The 17,416-nt window shown below is 39.4% G+C and overlaps 1 protein-coding gene across 4 annotated transcripts in view; it reads right to left on the bottom strand.

The window, feature by feature from the left end:
• Positions 1-17,416, bottom strand: part of NFKB1 (nuclear factor kappa B subunit 1) — a 119,706-nt gene that overhangs the window by 60,839 nt on the left and 41,451 nt on the right. The gene's annotated exons all lie outside the window — the stretch shown is intronic.

The raw sequence follows: 17,416 nt of genomic DNA, 5'->3' as shown, positions 1-17,416 counted from the left end.
CTCGTCACACGGTCATGTTAGTCTCCTAGATTTAGTTATCTACTCCACGCAGATGACTCCTCAATTTAAATCTCATGGGTCCTTCCTTTTTCAACACCTGTAACATTTCCAACTGCTTGCAGGGCATCTTCCTGTCCATAACTTATAATCAATTTGACAACTGAAGACCCATGAATGGCCTTCCTTCTGAAATGTACTCCATCTCCTATTAAGTGAAACCACCACCTTCTAAGCAACTGCACCAAAATTTTCCTATCATCTGTTGTCTTCCTCATTTAATCAGGTACTGAATTAACTGATTCAGCCAGGTGGCACCTTCAAAAATCTCTAGTTTCTGCCCCTTCTCTCGATCCTCATTGCTCTAGTTTATCTATCTCAGCCTGAACCAGTTTAACTCATGAGGAATCACTGCAGTTCTTCCCATGTGGTGTCGCTGTGCCTTTCCCTTCCAACCCCTCAGCAGACTTCTACCAGATTTATATTCCTAAAGCACAATGCTCATTATAGAAAATCATTTCTATACTAAAACTTATACAATTTTCCCATTTTCTACAAAACGTGGTTTAAATTCCTGAGCCTTGCACAATTTGATCCAATCTTACCTCTAGCCTCATTCCCATCTTTCTCTTTCATGTACTCTTCATTCCAGCAGAATTATTCACCATTCCCTTCCAACTTCAGAGATGGAAGTCTCTTTTTGAGCCTTTGCACTCACTTTTCTGCCTCTGCTATTTTCCCTAGTTAGATTCATGTTTTCAAATTTCTACCTTTCCCTCAGGATCCCACCCCAAATGTAATCTCTGCTTTGAAGTCTTCTCTGTCCACTCCAACTAGCCGGCTCTTCTACCTTAAGGCTATGAGGTCATTCACTCTTTCATCTGAAAAATACTGCTTTATTCGGCAATTCCTACATGGCAGCTGTAGGTGCTGGTTCTATAATGGTGAGTAAAACAAACATCATCATCATATTTCAGATATTTAAGGCCATATCTCAGAGAAGGCGATGGCACCCCACTCCAGTACTCTCACCTGGAAAATCCCATGGACGGCGGAGCCTGGTAGGCTGCAGTCCATGGGGCTGCTACGAGTCGGACACGACTGAGCAACTTCACTTTCACTTTTCACTTTCATGCATTGGAGAAGGAAATGGCAACCCACTCCAGTGTTCTTGCCTGGAGAAATCCAGGGACAGGGGAGCCTGGTGGGCTGCCATCTATGGGGTCGCACAGAGTCGGACACGACTGAAGCGACTTAGCAGCAGCAGCAGGCCATGTCTTAGTTCCTCCATTAAACTGACTGGTTTTTTAGGATCAAGGCATTGTCAAGTTCTTCCATTTCCCCAACCCCCAGGATGAAACTAATCAGTATTTGCTCAAAGAATTCATGACTGAATACATCACTGGCTCCAGGCTACTCTGAGGAAGAGGGAACGCCAAGTGGTTAACACCTCCCAGGCCATACGCTGACAGCACAGCCCACCAGGCCATATTGCCTTAAGACCTGTTGAAGGGTTATAGTCACAGGACACAGTTCATCTCTCTACTACAACTGTGAGGAATTACCCTGAGAAGTTTCTAAAAATCCCTAGCAAATAGTGAGTGCATAGAGTCAATTAATTTGGAAATTCTTCTGACTTCATGGCTTGAAACCACAATTAGGAAGACCTAACCCTGGCAATATTTTTATTTCTAAGAGGATTATTTTTTGAAGTACTTGTACTCCACTGAGAAAACTAACTTCCACATGCAGACAGACTGGCTTCACACGTGCTAACACATCTCTGTGTGTGCTGTGAACACTCAGTGTGTCTGACTCTTTTGCAACCCTATGGGCTATAGGCCGCCACGCTCCTCTGTCCATTGGGCCCTGGGACTTCCCACGGACAGCCAAGAACACTGAAGTAGGCAGGGATGTTCCTGACTCAGGGATCAAACCCATGTCTTTTGTGTCTCCTGCACCGGGGAGGCAGATTCTTTACCACTGTCCTACATGGGAAGCCCAAAAACATCTTTCATTTTTATACATTCAGTTCTCAGTGAGAATTTAACCCTGACATACAATTGAACAATGGTGCTGGGGTTTGGCCAAGGCGGCAGGATGGGCAGAAGACAACCATCAGGGGCTGGGTCCAGGTAAATTGGACGTAAGGCCGGGAGGAGGGGAAGTGCTGTCTTGGCCATAGGTCCCAGGTAATCTGGACAGCTGATCTCATACTCATCATCCCAGCTCAACTGCCTGGGCAGTTGCAGGAGGGGAGCTTTCCCCATCAGCAGTTCCTTCCACTTGAAAACAGGCCTAACTTGGCAGCGTCAGTTTACGCTTCTAAGTCACTGAAAAATACCCCAGGAGTGTAAAATCCAGACGCTTTAACCTTCCCCAACTTGTAATTTATTTTCAAGTGCGATTCTAGGTTTGGAGAATACAACAGGCATGACGGTACTGCTTACAGAGTTTAATAATAAATTGTGCTTTAATATAAATGCCTCAACATTCTTAAGTTTGTAAAAGAATACCTTATATTCTTAAATTGGTAGAATATTCTCCAGAAGTCTGAACATTTTCAGATTAAAAACACGTGAGTTAATTTTTAGTGCTCCAGTAAGTGGCCAGAGTTCCAGTAGCCAGTGACTGCTATGACCTTGTGTTAAGTCCCTGAGCCTCTTTGGGCTTCTAAATTCTTCATGTGTAGAATCACAAGATAACATTTAATACATCTTCCAGCTCTAAAATTCTATGATTCCTAGTCGTATATATATATACATATATATAGAGAGATAGAGGACACACAGGACAACAAGCAAAGATCACATTTTCAAACTGAAATATTTCAAGCATATTTCAAAAAAAATAAAAGCTTAAAACCACAGAATTTCTGAGTTGGAAGGATCCTAATGGTAAGCTTAATTTTAAGAACTGTGAACATTTTAGATACATTTAACACAATTACAAACTGAGAAAACATACAATCAACACTCAATTTACCTGTTGTAATGGGGCCTCTGATAGCATGGAAAATCAAAATTTAGAGACAAAGAAAAACCTTTATGTTAGGCAAAGATTTCAACTTTTCTCAGTAAAACTGAAATTGAGTAACCAATGCATTTAGTTTCCGTAAATCCAAGGAGGGCACTGCCCTGGGTAGTTAAATCCTGATAATAAAGGACTGACTTTTCTGAGGAGAGGTCAAAAATGCTTTGACTACACAAGTAGGGGGTGGGAGAGAAATATACAAGCCAAACAAAGAATGAAAAATTTTTACTCTACAAAAAAAATTTTTTCTTAATTCTTACAAACTACATAAAAATAACTAGGAGGATTAGATAACATGTAAGGTATGGCTGAAGTAAGTGCAAAATAAAGATTTTAATTGGGGGATATATTCTTTGAAGACAAAAATTATTAATATAAGTTTTAAACAGTCTTTTAAAATAGCCTAAAGTCTCTCAGCACATTGTCTTTGATACAAATCTAATTTGAGATAATTAAGAGTATCCTCTGACTCTGTGATATTCAAATTTACTTGGAATTAAATATCACTGATTTCTTTCTGTTTAAAGGCATATAATTATCTTCATGTTATATTTTTCTTGCTGAGAAAACCCATCGTATCACCTTCACTGAAATCCACTGGGTAGAGAAGTAACTAAATAATTTGGCTCCTAATGATTGAAAGTACTCAGAGACATCATTTAGCAGAGAATTTAATTTGTACTATAGTAAACACAGCTGCTGGGTATGAGAATTTAGACCACTCTGCGAAGAAGACAATTAACTGCTCCTTCAGAAGAAAAGAACATAAGATAAAGCATTTCAGCTATTCTTCTGTGATTTCCTGTGGAAAACCCCTACAAAATTAGGAGAATTACAAGTCAGTAGAAATGGGAAATTTTCTCTGTCTGATTTCTTATTGTCACTTTACTGGTTAATTTACATCCCAGACACTGATGGGGCAAAAGAGAAAACACGATATAAGTGTCAGACTGAGGTTAACCAACATATTGTACCATCTATATACTATGATGTAAGCAAAAGGAGGAAGGGAGAAACACCAAAATTTCTAACATGGTTGAGGATAACATCAGCCAGCAATCTGGAAAAATGATATTACTTTAAACCTGCTAAAAACCCTCCCATGTGATAGCTTTGTATTGTTCAGCCTATGTAGACTAAAACACAAAGTATATGAAATAAATCATATACTTTTGTACTTAGATAAAATGTTCTGCAAGCAATTAATTTCTATTACTTTTAGAGATTTGCCAGAAAATAACTTCCCTGTTATCAAATCTTGATTTTTTTCCTTATTATGAAGTACAATTTCTTAAGAGTAAACTCTTTTGAAAAGTATATAAAAAAGGGATCTACTTCTCATTAAGCATCTTAACATAAGGTAGCTTCCCTGTCCTGCAGTATTTTAGCTTATTTCTGAACCAGTCCAATGATAATGAACTTCATCCTGAGGCTACACATTCCATCCTCAGGCAGCTCTGACTCTCAGTCTCTCCCCCAGGGCTCCACCCAGTGCTTTTGATCGCATCTTCTTGGGACAGACGGAACATATCTCATCCTTCTCTCCTATGACAGCCATCCAAATATTTGAGGACAACCAAATTTGCCAGGCTATAAGTATTCTCATGATCAGTGACTACCTCACTTTGAGGAAGGTTCGGGTTCGGTCACCACTCTGCTCTGAACACATTCAAGGTGGTTTTTAGTTCTCTACAATGGTGGTGCGAAGCAGGGTACAGTTTTCTTGGTGCAAGAGTGAGACCGCTGTCTGGTCTTAAATACTACCCTTCTACTAAGGGAGCCTAATGTACAATTATTTGTTTGGCTCTCACATCACACTGTTGGTTCATGTTGAGTCCATTATTAACTAAAACTCCTAGATTTCTTCGCCTGCATATCCCTCCCACCCTGTACTTGTAGTAATTTGTTTTCTGGAGGCATTCAGCTTTTTAAAATAGCATTGCCTAAGCAGTTAGCCCTAGGAGAGGGTGGGACGAATGGAGAGAGTAACATGGAAACATAGAAACCACATGTAAAACAGACAGCCAGTGGGAATGTGCTCTATGACTCGGGGGAGCTCAAACTGGTGCTCTGTGACAATCTGGAGGGGTGGGAGGGGGTGGGAGGGCCAGGAGGGAGGCGACACATGTGTTCCTATTGATGCTCACGCTGGTGTATGGCAGAAACCAACACAATATTGTAAAGCAATTACCCTTCAATTACAAATAATTTTTTAGAAAAAGAGACATCACAACAAAAAGAAAGTTAGCCCTCTGGTTTGATGGAGATATGGATGCTGAAAAATACTTCTGAATTTTAAAACTCAAAACTAATAAACAAATTTTATATTAAAAAAGAACGTAGCTCTTTGCCTCAGCTTTTCAAAATGAATTTGAACTTGAATTATTTGTAATCTATCACTCCGTGTCACTGCAAATTTGATAAAACATCCATTGAAGACAATGATAAAATACACTGCAGTAGCTGCAGAAAGATCCCTGAGGCTAGAGATATCCCTCCAGGTTGACATCACCAACAGGAGAAATACTGTTAACCCCTACGTACCAAACCAGAGAGCTCCAACATCTCAGTATTACACCATCCCAGAAATCCTGGTATAGAAAACAGTGAGATATATCTGGTGCGATTTGTTCTTACTAAGGTGCCTGAAATGGATACCTAGCTCTCTGGTCTCTACTTTGAAAATGCATCTTTCAAATGCCATGAGCATTCTCTTAAAAACAGAAGTTGAGACTACCTAGCCAGGAGGTGAGCTCAAAGGAAAGGTGCACTTCCCCCAGCCCTACACACCTACCTACACACACACACACACACACACACACACACTGCAGAACACCCTCTGAGGAGGCATTCCTCCAGTGAATCCCGAGTAACCTCGTGTCATCACCGTGTATGTACCTGTAGGAACTGCTCCCTTTCTGCTCACATAAGTCTGGAGGCAGAGACGATCCCATTCGAGCATGTGACCACGGCGCCCAGCACATGGTGAGCACTAGACAAGCCATGTGCTCCATGAATGAGGAAAGGACGAAGGCCAAGGAGGCTTTAAACTCTACAAGTGGAATGTTCTAGGCTTAGATGGATTCAGGTTTCTGAACTAACAATCCAGAATACAATTTAAATTAAGGCTCTGACTGATCCCTTTCCTAGGTTACTATTTTAAAAAGTAATAAAACAACGATGCTATAATGGCTTCTAAAGGGTCTGGTTAATCTCATATAAATTCTATGAGACTGATAAATATTGATATTGAAAAAATAAAATTAAATCAGTAAGATGGGAAATCCCTGAAATTGAACAAAAATGAAAAATTTGACTAGCTATACTTCTAATGGCACTGTAGCTATATAGAAGGAAAAAATTATCCTAAGAGTTTTTGAACATATTACTCTGACTACCCTCTCTTGAATATATTTGAAGGTCAGAGGACTGTAAAAACAAAACAAAACTGTATATTTGTAAGTTCATAGCTAGTACTGATATTGGTATAGCAATTCTGAAGCTATTCTGTATTTATGAAAGGACTGAGCAAACTGCGTGGGTATGCTGATGTCATTGGCAACTAGGGTTTCATTATTGGAGAAAGGCAATACAAATATGGAGCAGAGGAAGAAGGGAAGAGGCCCGTGATGTCGGACTGGAATTAAAAGGTATCAGTATGAATTCAAGATTAAAAACAAACAAACAAACAGAAACACAGGTTTCTAGCTCTGCATAATGAAACAGACTGGAAGAAATTTCTCCAATAAAAGGAACCAGAGCTCCTTGGAGACATGGTTGATTACAGGACGGGGGTAGGAAAAGTATAGTATGAACTGAGAGTATCATATTACTTCATAAATAAGGAAATATTCAAAATCAAGTAGGGACATGTCAAAAGGACATAGAATCTAGCATGAAAGACTCCTACTGGCTAAGAGTCAGACAATTTTAACATCAAAATAAATAATGATGGGAATGGCTTATAATACACTGAAAAACAAACAAAACAATCCATGAGTACATAAAGAAACTAAGTTTTTAAAGGAATGTGAAGAACAGAGATTGTTTTTGTTTTTTAAACAGAATTTCTTTTTAAACAGAATTTCAGCTAACAAAATTTCTAAAACAAAAGTGAAAAAAAGTGATATAAATACACAATCACAAATTTGTAATCATCAACTACTGATAACAACTGATTCACCAGAGAATCACCCGTGGAAGCTAAAACCACTGGAAAAAGATGTTAAGGATGGTAGCTTGTACAAGGGTGGCTGCAGTGATGACAAGTGGTTAGAGTCTGGATGAGTTCTGAAGGCAGAACCAGCAGGATGACCCATGGGCTACAGTAGTTCTGGATAACTCCAAGGTTTCTGACCTGAGCAACTGAAGGATAGAGCTGCCATTTCCTGAGAAAGGAGAGATATTAGGAGGTGTAGACTGGCAGGCAAGATTCAGAATTCAGTTTGTTAACTACCAGATACCCAAATGATGTCAATCAAGCAGCTAAGCCTGGAGCCTAGATTTCAGAGTAGAAGTCTAGGCTAGATAAAAGAATTTGGAGTCATCAGCATTTCTATGTTACATAAAGGGAAAAGATGGAGGAAATGCAGAAAGAAACCCTTCTTGGCCAAGTCTTAATTAAACAAGCTAACTTTCTACTTAAGTTTCTATTTCTAGCTAAGCTTCTAATTAGTGAGCAACAATTGACTACCCAAAGAATGAAAGAGAACTCAGTAAATATTTGTTGTACATCTCCCAATAGAAGAATATCGTGAAGAAATAAGATATGGTGCTTGTCCTCAAGAAATAAGGTCTAGAGGTGGGGAGACAGGCATGTAAGCAAGTAACTAAATGAATATGAGGAACAGTAGCGGATGCATTCAAAGATTTCACAGGCTGATTAAGGAAGAACATTCAGAAGTCAACTAACTCAGCTGGAAAAGTGAGGGCAAATCAGGCAGATTTCTGAAAGAGTGGTTACTGATAAATGCGTCAGAAAACTACATAAGAAATAAATTACATGACAAGGAGCTGAAATGATATTCCAAAGAGATAAAAATTAAATTCAGGACAAAACATCCCCACAAGTCATAAAGAACACTCAGAAAAAACTCCATGGCTATTAAAAGTCAAGTTAATAACAAAATACATTTAAAAAATATAAAGACCCTGGGGTCAGGGAGAAATCAGGATCAAGTAGGATTATAGGGCAGGTAGGCTTTTTGAGTTTGTCTTTGCCAGGAGAAAAGAGAGCAGACTGATTCAGAGACTACAAAAGACGGTTCATGTACAAAAGCAGCGTGAAAAGCAGTGTATGATGAATGAAACGCTTTACCAAGAATAAGGTAGGTTCCCAAAGCTGACATTCACAGAGCACTTACCATGCGTTGGGCACTGCTCTTTACATATACTAACTCATTTTAATCTTTCCAACAACCCTGGGAGGCAAGGGCTCTTAAGCTTCCCTTTTTACAGATGCAGAGAGGTTAACCAAGTTGTCCAAGATTAAACAACTAATAAGGGGCAGAGTTGGATCTGAACCCAAGGTAGTGTGCTCTAGAGTCTGCTACATCACTTCCCTAGAAATCTGTAAGCTGCTGAGGAATGTCCTACCAAGCTCATTAAGTGAAAAAAGCAAGAGGCGGAGTGTTTTATAGATTAACAGAATATAAGCGTGTGTATAGATGAATATGCTGTATAGTTTACATGTATTTGGATACACATGGTCCTTACACACATAAACATATATACACATAGACTTGTATATGCATGGAATATTTTTGGAAGCCTACCCAAAGAAATTCAAAGTAGTGCTTCTCTCTGGGGAGGAGAGGGATCTTAGAAAGAAGGGAAGCTTACTTTTCACTACATGTATCTTTGTATTATTTGAATTTCTATTAATTTCTATGTGACACTTTTAAATAAGTAAAAAAACTTACTTAAAAAATAAAACAAGAATGGCACACAGACTAGACATTCTCTAGTGAGGGAGTATACTTGATCATACAATTTCAGGAATAAGGGGGGTTTAGATGTCTTAGTTTTCCCACAGGGAGACGGGTGGGAAGAAATGATTGCTATCTGTTACTTTGGTCCCCTCTCTGAAGTTTACCAGCACTCCCTGTGCTTGGGGATTCAACCGCCCACCTTGGTCAACATGTCCACTGCCAGATCCAGGGGATGGAGGCTGCGAATGGTTATTAATGCGGTCACCTTGCCTCACACTCTCTGTCCCCGGTGTGACCTCCAGGGACGGGCTGTGAAACAACGACCATGAGGACCTAGAAACCTTTGATCTGGTGCCCCTTAAACCTGTTTCAGCTTCCAGGAAAGCAGACTTTCTGCTGCAGGACTTGGTGCCCTAACACGGTGAGCCTGAGACTGCTGCTGCGGCCACCTTCCAGAGCTGAAGATGGAAATCTGAATAACAGAAGTCAGAGCTGAGCAGCAGAGAGAAGCCAAATGACACTGTCAGCTCTGAATCCAGTGGGCCTTGAAGCTAGCTAGCTATTTCTTTGGAGTTCCCAACTTTTTAAACAAATAAGTTGCCATCTGCTGCTTAGTTTTAATTGATTTTTCTCTCACGGCCATGGAAAGATTCCAATAGACAGAGAAACTGAGGCAAACAAAGCCCCATTTCAACCTCAAAGTCTGGTGTCATGCCCAGGGTCTAAGTTAGAGTGTCCTAACTCACTGACTGATGGGACACAGGATTTCAAAGTCAGGTGAATGGGGGAGGAAAAGGAGGCTGGTGAGACAGTAAGAACAAGATGGAACAGCAGGCGGAGGGGAGCTTGTGATGGCTGGTTGAAGATTGTATTTCCAATAACAACCAAGGACTATTATGTCTATATAATAGTTATATAGACTATTTGTCTCTAGCATCTCCTGCACACTGACGATTCATTTACTATACAGATAATTACTGGCTACCTACTATATGCTACATATTATTCCAGGTGCTGAACATACAGCAGTAAACACAACAGGAAAAGAAAAAAAATCTCCTCCCTTCGTGGAGCTAACAAACATATTTTTTCTTAAAAATATAAAATGTCCTGAATGAACATTTAATGCTATAGATGTGCCACGGACTGTGCTAGATGTTATTATGACAATGACTTAACCCTAATACAATTCATATTTATGCAAAGTAGGTATTTTTTATTTTCATTTTATAAATGAGGAAAATAACGTCTGACGAGATTATGTGACTTGTTGGAGGTCACGCTATCTGTAAATCATATAATCTCAAGTAAAATCTAGCTTTTGCTTTCAAGTATGTTATTTTGCTCACTAAACCACAGCTCTATTTAACGACCATATGACAGATGTCATATAGCAACTCAATGGGTTTACTCAGCTCCTGCAAAGTCCCTAGGTATTATGTAACTAACACATGAATAAAGAACCTTACATGAAGTGATTTATTATCTTCTCTTGATCTGACTATTGCTCATTAGGTTAATATCCAGGATGTGATCTCATATCTGCTTTGTTTATGAAATCTTGCAGTGGTATGCTAGAATTGGCTTGACCAATTCACTAGGACTGTTAAATTTTCAGAAAATTTGCAAACCAGTTGACTTTATGTTGATAGCTTGAAAGTGATATTAGTGCAAGTATTTACATCAAGAAAATTAACAAATACTACAAATCAGGGTTTTGCTTCAATTTGCTTTTTTTTTCCTGAACAGTCAATTGTTAAGCATTTACTAGGGCACAAGTGCATGTACGGTCCACCATCTAATCAATGGAGAGATATCACAGGAATTATTCCATTAGAAAATATTCAAAATACTGGAAAACTTTCCAATTTGAAAGATTTTTAATAATAATGATCCCAGGAGGTACTAATGGTAAATGTGAGAGATGTAAGAGATGTGGGTTTGATCCCCGGGTTGGGAAGATCCCCTGGAGAAGGGAATGGCAACCCACTCTAGCATTCTTGCCTGGAGAATCCCATGGACAGAGGAGCCTGATCTGCTACATAGTCCACAGGGTTGCAAAGAGTCAGACACAACTGAAGCCATGCACATAAGAGATACCATGGATACATGTAAGTATCTTTCCCAGTGCATACTGGGCCTAAAATGGTCATTATCCCAGACTTTCAGAACCATTGCTTTGTAAGCTTAATGCCATAAGACACTTGTAATGGGTTGAATATTATCCTCCCTAAATTCATGTCTACCCAGAACCTCAGAATGTGGTCTTCTTTGGAAGTGGGGTCTTCACAGACATAATTAATTAAGATGAGGTCAGACTGGATTACGGTGGGCCCTAAACACAATGACTGTTCTCTTTATGGGAGAAAACGAGATTCAGACACAGAAAGGCAAAGGGGAAATCTGGGGAAGACAGAGGCAGAAACGGGCGATACAGCTACAAGCCAAAGAATGTCAAGGATTGCCAGCAACCACCAGAGGCTACAAGAGGCAAGGAAGAGCCTTGAAGAGCCTTCCATAGAGCCTTCAGAGGGAGCACGGCCCTGCTGACAACTTGATTTTGGACTTCTAGCTTCCAGAACTGTGAGAGAGTAAATGTCTGTTGCTTTAAACCACCTAATTTGTGGTAATTTGCTATGGCAGCTCTAGGAAACTAAAACAATACTTGTGCAAATTATCAGATGCATAATGCCTAAGAGAACACAGTTAAAGAGCCTAAAAAGAATTAAGATAAATTCCTTTCTGGCCACTTGCTACTGATCAATATTTTCATAAGAAAGCATGCATAGCATCTGAAAGTAAGCTTTTGACATAGCCTCTGTTTTCAATCTCCCACGTTCGTAGCTTTAGAAAGAAGGACATGGCATAAATAGAGTGGAAGCAATATTAATTAGTGAAGTTGTGCTGAAAATAAATTAGTGGACTGGTGAAGCTTTTGTGTAGCTCCATGGTCCCATAAACCAATCAACAAAACTGTCGTTCAATACTCAAATTAATGGATTTTGGAATACAAAAAATAGAAGCAAACTATCACTTTTAAGTGTTTACTCTGTGCCATATACTGAACAGCTCAATTCATACATATATCCTATGAAACAGGTATTACTTATTTCAACTTCACAAATGAAGAAACTGAGGCTTGGCCAAGTTAAATACTAATAACATTGAAAGTAGGTGGCAAAACTAGGAATCAACATCTTTTAGCTATGAACTGACTGACTTCAGAGCCCATACTTTAAAAAAACCTAAAAGTATGGTCCGTAAGCCACCGGAACTTTACCCTAGACTAGAACCTGGTGTAGGACCAGAAATGTGCAGCTTTATTATCTCCTTTCAGGACTTCAATTAGACAGCTTTACTCTTTCTTTTGTAATCTGTATCTCACCCTTTAAGTTTTCCTTCTCTCTGTGCTATAGTCCAGGAAATTACTTTAGTTCTATTTTTAAATTTGGTAATTCTTTCTCCCATCTCTAATCTTAATTTTAACTCATTCACTGAGTTAAGTCATTTCAGTGATTATATTTTTAATTTAGAATTCTGATTTTTTTTTTTCTTAACAATAGGTCTCGAGTATTTCCCATGTTGTGTAATCCTCATAATTTTTTAAACAGTATTCTATTCCATGGTCACACCATGTTTACCTATTCATTCACCTGTTGTTATATCTTGTCATTATATGAGTCCTTAGGAGTTATCACAGAATTATCATACTAATGAACCCACAGTGATTTAGCATGAGTGGAATGGGCCCCTGACATCTCTGCAGTTAAAATATTCTTGCGTGATTCTGATGCACATCCATGGTTGAGAACCATAGATTCAAAGAACCCCTGTAATTAACAGTATTCCCATGATGGTGAAGAGTCTGGACTATTAAATCACATTGCCTGCACCGAAATCTTGGGCTCCATGCCTGAGATCAGGGTAAGCTTTTTAACTTCTGTGGACTTTGGTTTCTTCATTTATCAAATAAGGATTGCAGAACCCACTGCAGTGGGCTGTGATGAGTAAATGAGAAGATGTAAATAAGCACAGCAAGCCATCCTTACAACTGTTCTTTGGGGCGGATGGGGACGGACGGGTGAGAGGCTTTATCTGTGAGTCTGCATGCATCTTTCAGGCCACCCACAAGAACGCTCAGCGAGGTGAGCGGGGGCTAGAGGACTCTGGTCTGAAATCCACCTGGCAGGTGGGGAGGGAAGGCTGTGACAGCGGGCTAGCTCACAGCCTCAGCTCTAGATTTGCTGAAAGTTGAAAATCGGCTTGTCTGTGGAGGAGGAGGTGTTACACGTTTGTGGGCCATAGTACTTCTGTATGTTCTTACCTTCTCTAGAAGAATTACCAGTATGTGACCTGAGGAGACCTGAGTTCTTAAATGTAATGAAAAAAGGCTATCTAATCTTCAGACTGAGACCCCTGGGGTTGGAAGAAGCCATCCGGGATTTGCTTCTGATTAAATAATGGTCCCAGGAACAATCATGTATTTAAGGAAAAGTGGATGAGAGAAAAATGGGAATAGTCAACTGAGGAAGGTCACCAAGGGGTGATGGATCAAAACAAAGCTTAAGGTTCACACTATCTGTAAATTCAATAAGCCTATTGGGTTAATAGTTACATTTTTACTATACTCCTAACAGTTACGTTTCACAGCTATGATCTGTGCTAGAAGCTTCTTCTCGTAAGTAGCTTTCTCTAGCTCATAATGTGGACTATGACTACATACCATAAATTTAGAGGGCTGTTTTTAAAAACATTCTACAAGGTAATATTTTGTTCTGGAGGTCCAAAGAAAAAGTTTTGAAAGAAAAAGATCTAGAAGTCTAGGTTATGGTTACACGTGGAAGGAGTTTTGTCTGCTTGCCAAGACAGGACCTGACACAGAGTGCTCAATAAATATTTGTTAAAGGAACTGTTTTCTCTCTTTTGGCTTCAACCTCTAATGGTTAACTTCATGCTTAATCAGCAATCCTGTGGAAGAGTAAGAAAGGAAAAGCAGTGAAGCCTACTCCCTTTTAGGGCTATTGCTACTGTGTCTCCTCGCTTCTCCACCTGATACCCAAAGTGAAGGGAGGCTTTCCTGGGACTTGTGTTGAGCCGACTTAATTGTTTCCACTCTCTAAGAACAGGTAAAAATACAAAAATGTACTTTTTAAAAAGTACAAAAGTTAAAAACAATTTAATGAGACAGCCTATATATCTTTTTTTATTAGCAATTTTTAAAATCAGCTGCTGTCAGAAAGCTAAAGTGATACACACTCTGCAGCACTGGTTCTTAACTGTGATTGAATCCTTCCATTTGAAAATCTGATGGAAAGTTATATTTATCTCCCCAGAAATATGTATGTGTATATACATATATACACACACATATATACACACATATTGGGTTAGCCAAAAAGGTTCACTTGGGGTTTAAAAACCCGAATGAACCTTTTTGGCCAACACAATAACTTTCTGCATATAAATTAAGAAGTTCCAAATCCCTCTGAAATCAGTAAGAGGGATCCAGGTTACAAAGTGCTTTTCTTCAATATACAGAGCACAGGGCTCTTGATCTAGGGGATACAGTTATTTTTCCTTTTTACATATGCAAGTATTGAACAGATTAGGGATACTGATGGAAATTTTAATAACTGCTATGAAGTAGGTTTTATGTGCAAACCTAATTGATTGTTGGTGATCCTCTTCCCTGTTGCTTTTAGTAACTGAGTCAGATTAAATTATTCAAAACTAGCACTATAAAGAGATACTTAAATTGGCAAACCTCCTAAACCAGACAAGTCCATACAAAGGAAAGGAAAGTTACACAAGGATATGTGATATCCCTAAATGCCACAAGAGATCAGCCAGTCTTCATCTGACCTTGACAGAAACTTAACATTTAGGATTTTAAAGTGAGAGGCACCAAGAGTGGAGACTTAAGAAGGAAAAAAAAAAAACCATGGGGGTCAGGGAGACAATAAACATTGTCTGTTGTTGATCTAAACATTTCAATACTTGCCTTCTGCTTAATCTGAAACACTCCGGAAAGAAAACATATGCGAGAACCAGCTTTCAGAAAACATTTGATTAAAAATAGTTACACTTACATCAGCTGTGTTTCAAGTTGTAGTCCACTGCATTTGATATTTATAACTAAAGAGAAAATAAGAATACCAACTGGTCAGCTACTCGTATTTTAGAATCAAGGTCACTGACAGCTTTCTGGTTGGAGTGGGCCAAGCTGGAGGATGTAACATCGGCTGAGGATGCATGCTTTCTGGACACTCTGCAAGAGAATCAGTGAGGATTTTTGAAGCCCTGTGGGGCTGTTCCTCTTGGCAACTTTCCACCTCTGTGAAGAGGAAGGTAGTTTGGTTAATAAAAAAAATCTCATGAATAACTTTCGGGAAAGAGGGAAATAAGCCTTCCCTGGCACTCCTTGCTGAGTCAAAAACAGGCAGGGACAGGCTTGGCCTCGAGGAAGGCACTTGTGCTTTTCTGCCAGCCTCTCCCATTCGGAGCTCCATGATGAAATTAGAACTGAGGAAACTTTAAAGGAGAACTTGGTAGGACTGTAAAATAGATTATGAAATGTTTAACAGCAGGAAAGCTTTCCTTTAAAAGGGGCAAGATACATATTTCTGCATCTGTATTTTTGCATATTTCTGCAAGTTAGTCTGGATATTTTCCCTAGATTTTCTCTAAATATTATTATTTTCTCCCTGTAGGAGTCAGAATAAATTCCACATTGTCAATGGATAAATTTTATCTGAATAATAAAGAAGAAATCAACAGAATCAAAGTGAAACTGAAAGTGTTAGTCACTCAGTCGTGTCCAACCCTTTGTGACCCCAAGAACTGTAGCCCACCAGGCTCCTCTGTCTGTGAAATTATCCAGGCAAGAATACTGGAGTGGGTTGCCATTACCTTCTCCAGGGGATCTTCCCCACCAGGGGTGGAACTGGGTCTACCACATTGCAGGCAGATTTTTAACCATCTGAACCACCAGGGAAGCCTCCAATAGAATTAAAGTGAACACTAATCTTCAATGGATCCCAGTCTTAACTCTTATTTGCCTGAAAAAAAAAAAAAAAGCCATCAGGTGTAATAGAAAATTTGAGCTAAAACCAGTAAAAAAATTTCTATCAGAGATGGAAAGTTCAGAGCAGTGATTTACCTATGAAGAACAAGGGAAACATGATCAATGGGTGGGGCTTCAGCAATAACTATGTTTTATTTTAGAAACAGATCAGAAGAAAATATGGTAAAACGGTAATACAGTTGGCCCTCTGTATCCTAAGGTTCCACATTCGTTATTCAACCAACCTCAGATGGAAAAAATATGTTTTAAATTCCAGAAAGTTCCAAAAAGTAAAATAAATTTGCTGCACACTGGTAACTATTTATATAGTATTTACATTGTATGAGGCATTAAAATAATCTGGAGGTGGTTTAAAGCATACAGAAGGATGTGCATAGATTATACGCAAATACTGCTGCATTTTATAAAAAGGGACTTGAGCATCCATGAATTACGGCATCTGTGAGGATCCTAGTAACAATCCTCCAGGATACTGACTGTCCCTATTAAATCAGGTAGTGGTATATGGTGTCCTTTACATCAATTTTTAAATGTTCTATACACATGAATTTTTTATAATTAAAACAATGTTTTAAAAAGAATGTGAAGGTTTACACAGCAAAACTCTTGAAAGCTAAATGGCATCCACTGACATGAAGGAAACATGCAGAACACCAGATGGTTCAATAGCCCTAATCCTAGAAACAATCTCAACACAGTAAGAGTGTGTCTAAGCCTAGCCTACACCCAGCTTATTGGAAATGGGGTTTAAGCATGGGACAAAATTCCAGTGGCAAATGGAGAACTGGAGTAGACTCTTAGAGTTGGTTTTAAAATGATTTAACTTTAGGTGTCATATTTGGACAATCAGCAAGAGACAAACCCAAGCAGGTTATATATTTACAAGTTCTATAAACCACAGCTGGGGGTCTGCAGCCCCCAAACCACAGCCAGTCCCCATAGCTTTGGGGCTGGCCCGCAACAGTTCACTGCTCCTATGAGAGAGCGAGTGCATGCTGAACCACCAGTGGTCCAGGGGCCTCTCCAGGACATGGTTTGCTCTCCCAGAGGCATGATGAGAAGAGAAGGAAGTGATGCTGGAGGAGAGAGAGGAAGGTAAGAGGCCGCAGAGGAGGAAAGGGCAGAGCCCAGAACATTCCACTCTTAAGCCTGAACAAATGTACTTTAATAAACATGTATCATATATAAATTTCAGAAATACCACTTCCTTCCTGTAAGTGTAAATGCTCTCCCTCCAAAGTTCCTGCAGAAATGGGATTTGGGGAAGAGTGTGGGGGCACTGTCCATGACACCTCCCTCTACAGGAAGGGAGGCTGAGACCACTGCACAGATGTTCTCACTGCTCTCAACAGCAGCTACAACAGGTTTACAG

Source organism: Odocoileus virginianus, chromosome 21 (genome assembly GCF_023699985.2).
Source record: "Odocoileus virginianus isolate 20LAN1187 ecotype Illinois chromosome 21, Ovbor_1.2, whole genome shotgun sequence".
Classification (NCBI taxonomy): domain Eukaryota; kingdom Metazoa; phylum Chordata; class Mammalia; order Artiodactyla; family Cervidae; genus Odocoileus; species Odocoileus virginianus.
Note: the sequence above shows the minus strand (reverse complement) of the source record. Positions and strands in the feature narration are given on the sequence as shown.